The sequence below is a fragment of the Myotis nattereri genome (assembly GCF_964212035.1).
Source record: "Myotis nattereri genome assembly, chromosome: 9".
NCBI lineage: Eukaryota > Metazoa > Chordata > Mammalia > Chiroptera > Vespertilionidae > Myotis > Myotis nattereri.
The window spans coordinates 3553910-3566155 of record NC_138084.1 but is presented as its reverse complement, the minus strand read 5'-3'; positions in this window follow the sequence as shown (position 1 = coordinate 3566155).

Sequence of the window (12246 nt, the reverse complement as noted above, 5' to 3'; positions counted from 1 at the left end):
AGTCCTAGAGACAAAACAGTTTCCTGACTTCGTCTAGAAATAGCCACAGCAGCTGGGGCCAGCAGATGGCGAGCAGCCAAGGGGGTGGGTGGGGACAGGAAAGAGGACAGGGTTATGGGGGTCCTTTCATCTCTAGTGATTGAATGCCCCCCGACCCAAACACACACACCCATCGGCAGGACCACCCCGGCCGGCTGAGTGGCTCACCCGGCTGAAATCTGCACTTGTAGCTGTCGCATCATCGCGTCCTGAGCATCTGTTCTAGTCCATGGTCTTTTGGTTGCAAGAAAGAGAAGCTCCCTCAACGCGGCTCATGGGAAAAGAGGTCTCCGGGGATCCTAGGACAGGAGACGGCTGTGTCCAGGCCTCACGGAAACTGGAACCAGGAACCGGAGCACAAGCGGCAAGTCTACACACTGACTCCTCTCCTGTCTCCTCTCAACCCCTTCATCCGGGTGCTCAGCGCAGAGGACCACCGTCCCAGCTCAGGTGTAGGGCCCCCAGCAGCCAGAACGTTTCTGTGAATCTTCGATTCTTAGAAAAGTCTCTGATTGGCTCAGCACAACACGGGGATGAGCCCGTCCCCTCCCACAACTGGCTCCGACGGCCGGGCTGCATCTACTCCTCATGCGACGGGCGGCAGAGTGGGCTCACGTGGCCCTTGCGCTCAGTCAGGGCTGTGGCCAGCCACGGCCCCCAAACTTGCCTGACGCAGCATCTCCTCTGGAACTGATCAGAGTCAAGCCATGCTCCCCCCAGGGAAACCCAAGACAGAAGCAGGTGCCGAAGCATGGTTAGCCCTCCTCCCTCCAAGGCAGGTTTCACATGCCGGCCCCTTCATGCCTCTTCATGTCTTCTTCATGCTTCTTCATGCCTTCTTCATGCCTGTCATGCCTCTTCATGTCTTCTTCATGCCTCTTCATGCCTTCTTCATGCCTAGTGTGGGGGACTTTCTTCATTACTTTCGAGCCTCAGCCAAGCTCTGAGACATCTGCAGCCACCCACCTTGACCTGAATGTCACCAGTCCTTGCAAATCTGCTTTCCCATTTCCCTTCTTAAAACTTGACACTCTGCCTCCCAGGGTCAAGTATATTTCAGGAACCATCAACCTGGCTATTGCTCTTCTGTTCAAACGGCAGGCAGCAGGCTCCAAAAGCTCAGACTTCTTGCCATCTGCAGCGGTCGCCAAGCGGTGGTCCGCGGACCATGGTGGTCCGTGAGGTCCGAAAGGTTGGCGACCGCTGACTAGAGCAAAGAATCTGGGTGAGCAATTACCTTGTATTTCCTTCTAACTAAAGACGTGGTGGTGATCTCCTCCTCATTTTGTTTGTTGTTTGTTTTAATGACAGACAAGGTCAGATGCATGGTTATTCCATTCCCTGAGCTGTAAGATGCCAAGAATAACCCAACCGTCCTCCCATAGGCACTGTGGATGTCCCGGAACCACCGTAGGGCCACCCGCCGCCACACACGGGCACGCGACACCAACAGGCCTGTTTTATAAGCACAGCCAGGACCCCTCTTCCGTGGACCCATGATGCCAAAGCCTGTGGCTGCGGGATCACAGGCAGCTCCCGTGCAGAACCCAGCGTGAAGCTGGCTTCTGGCTTGTGAGGCAAATGCAACAGCCCACAAGTGAACGGGGGCTCCTGAAGCAAGAAGCTTGGTCCCCATGAAGACACCCCCCACCCCCCCACCCCCCAGGCCAGGTGGCTGTGTCCGGTCGGCACAACAGCGCAGGTCACCTGGGAAAGGCAAGTCCCAGCTCGCCCCTTAGAAGGAAAACGGCCCCAAATCCCATAGGGATCCCTCAGCGCTCTGAATGCAACGCGAAAAATAAATCACTACAACAGGCAAACGAGGCGCACGAGGCTGCTGTGGGTTATCATTCAACCCCTGCCCGAGCTCTTCCCCGTTTTTCTCAGGATTAAAATGTCCTGAGCAGTAACTAGCAGCTTCCATCTGCACTATATTCGTCAGGACTCTGATTTGCAAGTGACTATAATCAGCTCAAGCTAATTTGAGCATAAAAAGAATGTATAAAGGCTCCCATACCCAAACCACCCGACGAACAGCGGTGGAAATGGCGCTAGGGACCGCGCACGGGCACCAGGGCCAGGGGTGTCCTCGGGACCCTTGCTGGGTCTCATCTCTGCTTTTCCTTGCATGCTGGGCATGTCTACTGTACACATGATCCTTCCAGAGGCGGCCACTGACCATTGTGGGCTCACTCCTACTAACTCCTTCACCAGAGAGAAGGGAGCTTTCTGTCTCTCAGCTCTAAAATTTGAGAAATTCCAGGAAAGACTGGGTCATGTGCCTACCCCTTGGTCCAATGACTGCAGGGCAGGGAGGGCAGGGGTTATTATGAATGACCCAGCCTGACTCTCCTCCTCCTTCCTGTTCCGCAGATGAAGAAGAGCTACCATTTCACCTCTCTGCTTTCTGGTCCTGCTGCCATCTGTTTTCTCTCCCTGCCCCGTCCCCCTGCCAGGCCCAGGCTCATAACATCTGTCTTTTATCGTCGCCTTTATCACGTTAGCCAGGCAGGGCTGTGTTAGGCAGTGATTCTCTCAGTCTCCCTCAAATTCTATTCCTAGACCTTGGTTCCTGTTAGTAATAAATTAATCCTCTACCCAAGCGGCCCAGGAGCACACAGACATGTTCGATCCCCGGGGGCTCCAGGTGCACGTGAAGAGAACACAGGCGGGTACAGGCCCCAGGCGGCCTTTGCGTTGGCAGATGGCAGGGCCTGAGAGCAGACCACGCAGACTGTGAGCGCTCTGCATTCCTCGATCAATTTCCAGCCTGGACCATATACGGACTTCATCATGAGCCCGCACAGGTTTTGTTCTCTTTGCACTGCCCTTTCTCACCTCTTTCTAACCCCCGCCCGCTTCTTATCTTTCCATTCCTCCATTCCTGTCTACAATATCCTTAACCCACTCACCTCAGCGTTTCCCACATACATATCATTTCATTCACATATTTCCATCAAAGTACTGTTACTATTAATTCTCAGTCTGACGCAGCCCCAGAATCATCTATAATAATAAAAGTGTAATATGCTGATTAGACCAGACAGCTGTACGACCTTCCAGACGTGATTCCGGACGTCCTTCTGGACGAAGCCACAGCGGAGGAGGCCTAGGCAGATGCGGTCAGTGGCAATCAGGCAGGCAGGCAGAGTGGTCAGGGGCGATCAGGCAGGCAGGCAAGCAGTTAGGGGCGATCTATCAGGCAGGCAGAGTGGTCAGGGGCAATCAGGCAGGCAGGCAAGCAGTTAGGGGTATCAGGCAGGCAGGCAAGTGGTTAGGAGCCAGCAGTCCCGGACTGTGAGAGGAATGTCCAACTGGCAGTCAGACATCCCCTGAGGGATCCCGGATTGCGAGAGGGTGCAGGCTGGGCTGAGGGACCATCCCCCCACACACACACACACATGCACGGATTTTGTGCACTGGGCCTCTGGTTTTCAAATAAAAGCTATAGTCCTGGCTGGGTGGCTCAATTGGTTAGAGCATTGTCCTGATATGACAAGGTTATGGGTTCCATCCCCAGTCAGGGCACATGAAAGAATCAACCAATGAATGTATAAATAAATAAGTGGAACAACAAAAATCAGTGCTTCTCTCTCTCCCTCTCCCTTCCCTCCTCTCTCTCTTTAAAATCAATAAATTTTAAAACATTTTTTGCCCTGACCAGTTTGGCTCAGTGGATAGAGTGTCAGCCCGCGGACATCCTGCACACCTCCTGCACACCCCCTACTGGGGATGTGCCCGCAACCAAGGTACATGCCCTTGACCGGAATCGAACCTGGGACCTTTCAGTCCGCAGGCCGACACTCCATCCACTGAGCCAAACCAGTCAGGGCATGTGTGTCATGTTTTTAATTGGGAGGGATATCAGTCCCACACCAGACCCTCCGCCCAGGGCCCCAGTGCTGGGCACTTCCAAGCCCAATACAAGCAGCAGCCATCTGTAGATCACTCGATAGCTCCTGCCAGGTGGCCCCAGGCAGTGGCTGACTTTGCACCTCCTGGGAGGCCCCAGGGCCAATGCACCCAGTGGACAGCTTCAGATTTCAACTCTGCACATCCACAAGCAAGACACACTCGAGGGGCAGGCTCAGTGAGCACCAAAGCCCCACGGAAGCAGGTCCTGCTCCATAGGAGTGTCTCCTGCACAGCCGTTCTCCCACTATAGTCACAGCTGGTCCTCACAGCCAATTGGCCTCATGGTCAACTCCTCCCAGTGATGCCAACAGCCATCAAGGCTCGACTACAACACTGTGCACACGGCCCACACAGGGGCTCAGCTAGAGGACCCAGCTCAGGTGAGGAGGGAGGCTGAGCCACTGGGCCCTACAGGACACCTGCTACATCAGGCCACTCTACCAACTCCAGGAGACATAGCAGCTCTGCCTAGTACATAGAAGCAAACACAGGGAAGCAGCCAAAACGCAGAGACAAAGAAACATGTCAGAAGTGAAAGAAAGGGAAGAAATTTCCAGAAAGAGAGATAAGTGAAATGGAAGCAAGCAAACTACTAGATACAAAGTTCAAAACAATAGTTGTAAGGTTGCTCAGGGGCCTTCATGAGAGCTCAAGGGACTCAAAGAAGGTTTCAAGGAACTTAGTGAGACTCTCAAGGATCATAGTGAGAATTTTAAAGACATGAAAAGGGACCAGTCAGAAATTAAGCATACACTAACTGAAACAAAGAACAATTTACAGGGATTCAACAGTAGAGCAGAGGATTCCAAGAATCAAATCAATAATTTGGAATATGAGGAAGCAAAAATAAATAAATAAATAAATAAATAAATCATCCTGGCTGGTGTGGCTCAGTGGTTGAGTGTCAACCTATGAACCAGGAGATCACAATTCGATTCCCAGCCAGAGCATATGCCCGGGTTTCAGGCTCGATTCCCAGGGTGGAGCGTGCAGGAGGTAGCCAATCAATAACTCTCTCTCATCATTGATGTTTGTATTTCTCTCTCCCTTTCCCTTCCTCTCTGAAATCAATAAAAATTATTTTTAAAAAAAAACAATCAGAAGAGCAAAAAAGAATCCAAAAATATGAAAAATAGTGTGTGGAGCCTCTGAGACAACTTCAAGTGCACCAACATTCAAATTAAGGGGGTGCCAGAAGGGGAAGAGAGAGAGCAAGATATTGAAGAACTGCCCTAACCGGTTTGGCTCAGTGGATAGAGCTTCGGCCTGCGGGCTCAAGGGTCCCAGGTTCGATTCCAGTCAAGGGCATGTACCTTAGTTGCGGGCACATCCCCAGTGGGGAGTGTGCAAGAGGCAGCTGATCGATGTTTCTCTCACATCGATGTTTCTAACTCTCTGTCCCTCTCCCTTCCTCTCTGTAAAAAATCAATAAAATATATTTTTAAAAAAAAAGATATTGAAGAACTATTTGAAGAAATACGACAGGAAACTTCCCCTCCCTGGTGAAAGAAATAGACTTAAAGTCCAGGAAGTGCAGACAGTCCAAACAAGAGGAACCCAAAGAGGCCCACACCAAGACACATCCTAATTACAATGCCAAGGGCTGAAGACAGAGAGAATCTTCAAAGCAGCAAGAGAAAAGCAGCTAGTTACTGCCCTAGCCAGTTTTGCTCAGTGGATAGAGCTTCAGCCTATGGACTGGGGGGTCCCAAGTTCGATTCTGGTCAGGGGCACATGCCCAGGTTGCAGGCTCGATCCCCAGTGGGGGGGCGTGCAGGAGGCCGCCGATCAATGATTCTTTCTCATCATTGATGTTTCTATCTCTCTCGCCCTCTCCCTTCCTCTCTGAAATCAACAAAAGTAATTAAAATTTTTTAAAAAGAAAAGAAAAGCAGTTGGTTACTACAAGGGAGCACAGACAAGAAAAAGCTAAAGGGGTTCATCACCACCAAACCAGTATCACATGAAATGTTGAAGGGTAGTCTTTAAGAAGAGGAGGAGGAAGAAAAAGAGATAAAAAAAATATGAACAATAAAATGGCAATAAATGCATATCTATCAACAATTGAACCTAAAATTCAGAATAAACGAACAGGAATCTAATGAACAAAATAAACTGATGAATAACAGAACCAGAGGCATGGGAACATGGAACAGACTGACGAATCTCAGAGGGATTCAATAAAAAATCAATAAAAATATATATTTTTTTTAAAAAGAGAGACAATACCATTTATAGTAGCATCAAAAAATGTGCCCCACAGGCCCAACAGAACCCTTGGTCCTGGTCTTCATTTCTAGATCCACCCTTCTTTTCCTCCCACATCTGTCAGCCCATCATCACAGAACATCCGAGCCAGGAGATTCCTTTGTGACCCTCTAGCCCAGCGGTTCTCAACCTGTGGGTCGCGACCCCTTTGGTGGTTGAACAACCCTTTCACAGGGGTCGCCTAAGACCATCCTGCATATCAGATATTTACATGACGATTCATAACAGTAGCAACATTACAGTGATGAAGTAGCAATGAAAATAATTTTATGGTTGGGTCACAACATGAGGAACTGTGTTTAAAGGGCCAGAAGGTTGAGAACCACTGCTCTAGTCCATCTTTGCATCTATCCCCACTCCATTTATAGATGGGTAGACGAGGCTGGAAGTGAGGCCACGGCTCCTTCTCCCCCACCAGGTTCTAGGCTGGGCCTCCAATTTGACTCAAACAGTCTGGTGCCCTGACATACTCAGCTCCTCTGGAACCAGATCACCCTCCCCAGCCAGGCCGACACCCTCCCCACTAACACCAGTTCTCACCGACCATCCCTCTATCTTTCGTCACCTTTTTTCCTGCTCAGAAGTGCACGGGCTCTGGTCTGCCGCGGTACCTTTCCCAAGAGCATCTTGTTCCTTCAACTAAACTCACTTATCAACCCCACGGCTTCTGGGAGCTGGTTTCTGCTCTTCCCTTCCCAGTGTCGAGCACAGGGCTGGGCACAGACTCCAGACAGTTCCCAGGATGGGGCTGTGTTCTCTGCAGGAAGTAGGACATATGCTAGGCTGCACTGTGGTTTTTAAACAAAGTCTATTGATTGCAAACTCTGGAAGCCTCACCCCGAATGGTAGGCCAAGGAAGCAAAGGATCCCCATGAGGGGGGCTGAGCTGGGGCTGGGCTCTGGCCCCATCTCCACCTGACCCCAGGTGGTTTGCAGAGTCCCCCACTGGCTGCTGGTGGCAGGAAAGCTGGAGCAGCCTGGTAAGAAACAGAGATACACACTCACCCCAGGAGGGAGGCGGCCTGAGACCTAAGACCCAGCCTGGCATCCTCCCTGCATTGGGGCCGTTTTCTTCCAGGAGGTCGCCTTTAGGAGAGTTTCAAGGGGCCCCCTCTAATACGCACCCAGCCCCTCCATTTCTGAGCCTCCTGTCCTCTGTGGAAAGGGAAGGAAGGGCAAGAAGGGCAGAGAAGGTTGGTCCCCACCCCGAGGCCCACCAGCTACCTCCGCCCGCTCGCTGCTGGCTGCCACAGTCCCTTCTCCTCCCTTCTCCGACTCCTCAGAAGGCTCCAGCTTCAATCAAACCCCGATTGCCCTCCCCCACCCCAGGCAGGACTAGCCGCAGGCGCCAGCGCCTCCCCCTCCCGCCTCAGCAGCAGAGCTGGGCCCTAACTCGATTGTGCAGTTAATCAAGCGAGTGCCCCGGGGCAGACTAAACAGGCGGCCTCCGAGGTCTCAAACCCATCAGTCCCTGCCCCGGTCAGGCTGGCAGGAGGCGCCAGGGGCCCGGGGAGGGGGCCTTAGGCCCGGCAGAAAGGCCGACTCCCCCCTCCCCCACAGTCCAGCCATGAAGGGGGACGATGTGAATGCACTGATGTTGATCAGGAGTCAACTGGCCCCGCGCTGGCCCCTCCCAGCCATGCGACCTTGGACAGACTGTTAAACCTCGCAGGGCCTCAAGCTCCTCATCTATAAAACAGGGCTACCAACTCTCCCGACTTTGGGTTATCACAAAAATTAAATTAGGTAAACCCATAAAACACCGAACAGGCCCACACACAGTTGTGTTTGTTGAATACAAGGGACAGCCTAGCAAATTCCCAGGATACCCCTTGTCTCATAACCGGCTCGGAGGGGTCTCAGCTGGTTAGGCTCCAAGCTGGGGGCAACATCTACAAACTGGGAAGGAGTCAAGGGGCCGGCCCTAACCTCTCTACCTGTAAAATGGGTATCATAGCCAAAACCGGTTTGGCTCAGTGGATAGAGCGTCGGCCTGCGGACTGAAGGGTCCCAGGTTCGTTTCCGGTCAAGGGCATGTACCTGGGTTGCGGGCACATCCCCAGTAGGAGATGTGCAGGAGGCAGCTGGTCGATGTTTCTCTCTCATCGATGTTTCTCTCTCATCGATGTTTCTAACTCTCTGTCTCTCTCCCTTCCTCTCTGTAAAAAATCAATAAAATATATATATTTTTTAAAATATGGATATCATAATCGTGCCTACAGCCCTAACCGGTTTGCTCAGTGGATAGAGCCTGGGCCTGCGGTTTCGATTACAGTCAAGGACACATGCCCAGGTTGGCTTGATCCCCAGCAGGGGGCGTGCAGGGGGCAGCCAATCCTCTTTGCTTGATGTTTCTCTCTTTCCCTCGCCCTTTGCAATCAATAAAAATATTTTTAAACATAATAATAATCGTGCCTACATCGTGGAGTGATGAGGATTAAACGAGAACTTGCAGGAATGTGCACTATTCTCCTATCTGCGGAGGAAAATGGACGCTTGGCCCCCCGCACACCCCAGCCCCAGGCACCTGGCCTCTGGCCACGCCCCTCCGGGCAGGGAGCTGGCCGGCCACCAGGGGGCGCGGCGGCAGGTGCGGAGGCCGTGGGCCGTGGGTACCCCGGGCGCGAACGCGAACAGCCCGCGCGGACCACCGCGAGCACAGGCGCGGCTGCTGGCGACCTCGCAGTCCCGAAAGGCGAGGGGCAGCCCCAGCCACCCCGGACTTGCAGCCCCTGGCGGGGCGAGGGTCCCCCGGGGGGCAGATGGGAGAAGGATCGGCTTACGCTCCACTCGCCCCGCCGGCCCGCTCCTCCCGGTCGTGGGCTTGGAGCTGCGGTCTCCACCTCGGCGGGGGCTTGAGGACACGGCGTGCACGCCCACGGGAGTCCGGGGAAGGGCTGTTCGGAGGAAAGGAAGCAGGCTAAGCGGGTCCGGAGTCAGGGGACCCCGGAATCGGCCCTCCTACCCCGTCCCTCCCTGGGCGCGCAGCCTCCGGCCAGGAGACAGGGTCCGGGCGAAGCCTGCAATCGCGACCTCAGGCCCCGCATCCTCCCGAAGCTCCCTCCATCCCCCTGACTGCCCTCCGGCAGTGTCACGTCGGGCCTCGCCCTGGGCCCTGAAACTCGGGGGCCCCCTGTTCAATGGCCGCGGGAAGCAAAGTCGACGCCGTTAATCCGATGTTTCGGGCTGTTTGGGGCCACAGGGACCTGCCTCCACGGCACAGAGGAGAGCGACCCTTTCCTCCGTCCCGTCGCAAGTCCCCGGTGCGTCCCACCCCCGAGATCCTGCCCTCGCCGCGGGACAGGAAACGCAGGGACTCCCTGTGGGACGCAGCTCCGCGCCGCCGCCGGTCCCACCGTCCAGGAGGCGCTGCCTGTTCCCCGCACTCACCACCCGCCGTGAGAACCCGAGCGCTCCTCCGGCCAGGCCCCGCCGGCACCCCGCTCCGGGCCGCCTAACCCCCTGTCCTCAGGGAGGGGAGCGGTGCGGCACCTGCCCCCTCCAGCCCCCCCCAACCCCACCCCAGGATCCTAGCACAGCCTCGCCAGGGGAGGCAAAGCGCCGGATACGTGGGGAGCGTTTCTATGGCCTGGATTTTAGGGTCTTGTTTTAAATCAAACAGTCTCTCCCGGGGGTCCCCACCGTGGGGGCGGGGAGAGGGGGAGCGAGGCCGAGGGCCTACAGCAATGGGAGGAGGGCGGCCAGGCAGGATGCCCGCGGGACGGCCAGCTGCCTCCCTCCCTGGCTCTGAAGGCGGCCACCTGGACGGCAGGTGAGAACCACTCACACCGCTTCCCGCGCGAGACCGGGGACCACCCAGCTGGGCGCAGGGGTCGGTGGGGCGAGGAGGATCGCCCACCGGGGCCTTCGGCTCCCAGGACCGAGGAAGCAGCGCTGAGACGTGGCAAGAGGATCTGGGTTGACCTTTGACGCGGGTTCAAGCGAGGGTGCGCCCTTCCACTGCGGGGCTGCGGGCTCCCAGCGCGGGAGCGCGCGCGCTTCCTTCACCCCCTCGCGGCCTTCGGCCAGGATCCCCGCAGGTTAAAACGCTGTCCCCGGGGGGCCCTGCCGTCCTGGAACTGCAGCCACCCCGACCCCAGCTCCAGGTGGCGCGGGGCACCCGACCGCACCCTGCGGGAGCCCGGCAAATGGACGCGTCTGTAAAATGGGAATAAAAAAGCCCCCCCCCCCCAGCTGTTGTGGAAGACACACCAGCGCAGCCCCGGGCACAGGGTGAGTGCTCGGTGCCGGTGACAATAACCACCGCCATGGCTCTCATCGAGCAAACGCCAGCGCCACGTGCAGCCTCGCCCCCCAACAGCGCCGTCCCCGCTCCCCCGGCAGGACGCAGAGCTGAGACCTGGAGACCAGAGGCCACGGGCCTGCCCAGGGCGGTTCCAGAGGGAGGGGCAGACCGGGATTCGCTCCCGGGGCAGCTTCTCCCCCCGCCCCCACCCCGCACACCCCTCCGCGCTGGGGAGGCGGAGAGAGGGGCCGGGCCGCGCGCTCCCTCGGGGGCGGGAGGCGTGAACCCTCAGCCGCCGGCCGGAGCGGGGACCCCGGGGCCCGGCGCCAGCCCGGGGGGGCCCACCGCCCGGGGAGCCGCCGGAACTGGCCGGGGTCAGGGCGGCCGGGGGCGCGCGGTGGGGGCGGGGGGCGGACCCCCACGTGCGCCTCCTGCCGCTGCTTTGCGAGGCCCTTTGTCGCAGGCAGCCGCGTTCGTGCGGCACTCGGCGGCTTAAAATAAAGACAATGTTCCCAGCCTCCCCGCGGCTAAATGCGGCGCGGGGGCGGGGGCGGGGAGAGCTGGGGGGAGAGCTGCTCGCGGCCCTGCCTCCCTCCGCGCTGCCTGCCTCAGTTTCCCCGTCTGGTCTTGGGACCTAGGCGGAGACCTGGGCTGGTGGGGGCGGGGGTCATCCCTGCCCCCGCGGCTGCAGGACCGGAAAGTGGACGCTGGGGACCGAGAGGGGCGCTCCCGAGGCGGGGGGAGGGCGGGGGGAGGGGGAGCTGGACGCCCTCCTCTCCCGCCTACAAAATAAGTGTTTTTATTGCTACAGGGACGTGTGCAGAGGCGGGGGGAGAAGAGAGAAGGGAGTCCAAGGAGGTTGGGGGGAGGGGGCCAAGGAGCCTGATTCAGACTCGGAAATGGATACTGAGCGTGGAGGCCTGACACCCCCACACTCGGCCACGTGGACGCGCACCAGGGCTCGCAGCCCCGCCGCAACCCGGGCCGCCGGCAGGGGGCAGCCCGAGCCCGCACCCGGGGGCAGGGCCGGGCTGAGCTCGGACCCACCCCGCCCCGCTGGCCGATGGGGATGGACCGGGCGCTCAGACGCCTCTCCAGGCCGCAGCATCCCCTGACCGCAGAAGGGAGGGGGCCTGGCTGCGGGCGCGGCTGGGCAGGCTTTGGGCAGCAAAGATGCCCCCACATGTGGCTGCCACGTGCACCCACCACTGACACCCCATGGCTGCTGGCCAAGCCCCAGGGACTCCAGTTTCTGGCTCCACTGGCCACGGGGCTCCAGCCCCCCGTCACCCGGGGGCATCAATATTGAGAGGGGTGCTTGGTGGGGAATGGGCAGAGGGGAAGTGCTGGAGCAGGTCCCAACCCCGCACCGGACTCCAGAGCCCTGGGCTTGGAGCTAAGGGCCCGCGTGGGGACACTCACCCACCACACATCAGTCACACCTCTGCTGCTCGGACTCCTCATCTACCTTCTGGGGATAATGGATGACCCGGTCCCGCCTGCCTTCCACCCCAGGGCTTCAGCATGGCCCAGCAGTGGCCTCCCCATCTCTCCTCGTGGCCAGCTCCCCGGGAGGCCTCCAGAACCCAGTCTCTATGGCAAAGGGCCCCTAGGGGCTCAATCTCTGAGGAAACTCAACACCAATCCAAACCGGCCGCGGGAGGCAGGGGTGGCTGGCCAGCCGCGGGGCGAAGGGAGGAAAGGAGAGGAAGGGCAGGTTCCTCGTCTCAAACCTGTGAGCCCTGAGTGGGAGGCCCGGGAGACAGAGTTTGACAAGC